We start from the raw sequence: 3,325 nt of genomic DNA on the forward strand, positions 1-3,325 counted from the left end.
TCTCGAAACCCATATTTATTCTTGTGATTGCACCTTTGCGCTTAATTCCTTTACTTAGTTCGGATTTACTTCCAGACCAATGGGATATTTCCTATCCAATGCTCCCGTCACCCATCATGTGACGCATCGGGAATATCCATTTGCGAGTCTGTCCCACCGAACTTACGGAGCAATTGCTTCACGATGCTTAATGTCACCCACCATATGACACATCTGATTTATTCGTTCCTGATAGCTTTTACTAAATCCAATAGATCTACAATTCCTAACTTTAACAATTAAGTGTATACATTAAATATCGTAATTTCATTAAATAAAAATTACTCAAAAAATAAGAAAATAGTCCATTTAGCAACAAGGCCTTAATCTTATACTCAAAGTTTACTAATTAAAAGTTTTGTACTTCCTATGGAATCAAGTGATTGACATTAAGAAATCAGAGAATGGCTTGGTCCTCATCAACATCAACAGAAGAAGGCTTGTTCTAAGAGCGCCTAATGCTAATTTCAGGCTGCTGTGAGTCCGGACAATCTTCAGTGACAAGCTCCACATTGTTTTCCCCAGAGAGAACTTCCAAGGAAAGGCCCTTGGTCTTAGGCACGAGGAAAGTGCAAAGAAAGCCTAGGCCATTGATGAAGACAAGTAAGATAAGGGTCGTTCTTACTCCCAAGCCCGTTGGGTAACCAACCTCTTGATCCCCTTGATCCCCTTCTTTGCTACTTTGTGCAGCATATAAGAACTTCCCGGCTGCTGCTGAAATCCCATGACATGTCGACCTAAGTCGTGCCGGAAAGAGCTCGACTGGTATTATGAAGGTGGTGGTGTTCGGACCGAAATTAGCAAAAAAGAAGGTAAATGCATAAAGCACAATGAACGGCAGGTAATGACCCTCCGTCAAAGTGTAGTAGGGAATGGACAATGCAAACATGAAGGCAGTCATCGTGGCAAAACCCATGAGCTGGATCGGGCGTCTGCCTATCCGGTCAATGGTGAGGACCGTAAACCAATAACCCGGCAACGTAGAGCAAGCGCAATGAGCGCCTGTGCATGGCTTGTCCTAAAGAGCAGTCATGGTTCCTGCTGCGGGTAGCCACTTCACTCTTGTAAAGGTATCCTTTTGGAAGAGATTTTGGCTATAAAAGGCAATGTCAAGCAGAAACCATGTGCTTGTTGTGCCCAACAAATGCCGGCCATGCCTCCTTGCAAAGCCCCTAGAGAAAAGGGTGTAATTGTCAACCACCCGTAACTTGTCCACTTTGGCTTGCTCCACCACAAACTCAACAGTCAGCACCTTGGTCATATCCATTGCCGCCTGCTGCGCATTTTCTTCCACGAGAGCTGTGTAACATGCCATCTCCGGCATCTTCATTCTCCAGTAATACGTAACCACAGCAGGAATGGCACCCAACATGAATACAAGCCTCCAGACAATGTCTGCTTCCTGAGGAGTAGAGGCTATGGGGTCTTCATCGAATGATGGATGAGGGAATGCCCTGTTGAATATTGCTGAGATGATAATCGAGACTGGGGGACCGGCAACAATGCCCGTGCCCTGTATTGTAAACACGGCAGCAATGAAGCTTCCACAAGTACGCTGGTTGGCATACTCTGCCATGATGGTGGCAGAGAGAGGGTAGTCACCACTAATCCCAAATCCCAACCAGAAGCGGAAAAACAGAGGGTTGTCATGACTGACTTCGCTGTGCGGCCGAACGAGAGCCCAGAGGCTATGGAACATATGTCCATGATTTTCAGTGTGGCACCATAAACCTTTTTCCTGCCCATTTTGTCTCCTAGCCAGCCAAAAAATAGTTGCCCAGCTAAAGTTCCGCAAAGAGCGACACCATTTACAGTGGCCAACACCTTAGGTGGCAGGGTTCCGGGGTGGTTGGTGGTGGGGTCATAGTAGTAGAGGCAACCGAGAAGCCTTGAGACCGTCGAGATGCAGAAGAGGTCTTAGGCATCTGTGAAGAAGCCCTAGCCTGCAATAACAATGGCAGTAAAGTGATAACACTGGGTCTTGGCTCTATCCAAAGTGGATAGGACCTGGAGATGTGGACTGCTATCATCAATGACAATATGCACCATAGCGATGCTCAATGAAATACTGCGTGCAGTGACAATGAGGCTCCAAGCCTTCAAGGCAAGAGATGTGCCAAATAAATGCTCTTTTCTGGGCTTATGAAGCACTACTATGTGCAGTCACATTTGAATCAGGCAGAGACAAATGCTTGGCATCCAATGATTACATGCCATTTATGGGATGTGTCAAATGCTATGGTAACAAAGACGGCCACAACAAAATGTTGTCAGGGCCGGGATCAGAGTGACTAACTAATAAAGCAATACTGAATGTGCATTGACCCAAAAAAAATTATACATTCATTTCTTCTGAACCCATGGGTGCTCTCCCCCCCTTCTCTCTCCCTCTCTCTCTCTCTCACACACACACACAAAAAAAAAAAAAAAAATCACGCACATGAATTTCTCTACAAATTGGCGCCATGTTTTGTGACTTTACCGACCATGATATATGGAGTACCTACATCAAATATGTGTTATTCACAAAGTCATAAATCTATAAAAAAGTAACTAATAAACGACTACATATTTATCATTAACATGATGATAACCTATAATTTACAAGCTAATGCGATACACCATGATCATATAACAATGCAATCAATTATATTGAAATGCAACAAAAAGACCTGTTGGGCTCGCTGCTGCTCCTGCGCGTTCCCCTTCCCCCCCCCCCCCCCCCTGCTCCTGCTCCCCCGCGCCATAGCCCCCCCTTCGCCCTCGCCCTCGCGCTGCCCCTGTTGCGTGCTGCCCCTGCCTGCACGCTGTCTGTCCTCGCGCGCTGCTGAGCTTACACCCAGCCTGCGCGCAGCCCAGCCAGAGTGCAGCCCCGCCCGCTGCCCCCCCCTGTTGTTCGCTGCCCGCTGCCTCGCCGCTCCAGCCCCTTATCCCCATGCCCCCCGCCCCCCCCCCCCTCCCCCCCCTCCTCCGAAGGCCTCGTTTGAATTGCCTAGCAGTGGATTCTCAGTTGGTTTCTCCTTGCCGAGCTCTCAAGCGTTGGCCTTCTCGTCCGCCCTTCTCCTTCAGAGCAGCAGACACTAATGGAGGCTCATGCTCCACCTCAGAGGGATTCCTCCGAAGCCCCCTCGCCCGACACCGCTGAGCCCACCATTCGACTTGCTCTCTCACCGACAGAGCAAGCGAGCCTAGCCGATGAGGTAGAGCGTCTGCAGGCGACCTCGGTCATTTGCAAGATTCCCGGCACCCGACCAAGCAGAGGAGAGCTGTGTGACCTTCTCCAGGC

The 3,325-nt window shown here is 48.4% G+C and overlaps 1 pseudogene; it reads right to left on the reverse strand.

The window, feature by feature from the left end:
* Positions 1-436: 436 nt before the first annotated feature.
* On the reverse strand, positions 437-2,401 carry LOC147448694 (putative inorganic phosphate transporter 1-3; annotated as a pseudogene).
* Between the last annotated feature and the right edge of the window lie 924 nt (positions 2,402-3,325).

This window comes from Adiantum capillus-veneris, chromosome 10, assembly GCF_014529385.1.
Source record: "Adiantum capillus-veneris isolate H3 chromosome 10, ASM1452938v2, whole genome shotgun sequence".
Taxonomy (NCBI): Eukaryota; Viridiplantae; Streptophyta; class Polypodiopsida; order Polypodiales; family Pteridaceae; genus Adiantum; species Adiantum capillus-veneris.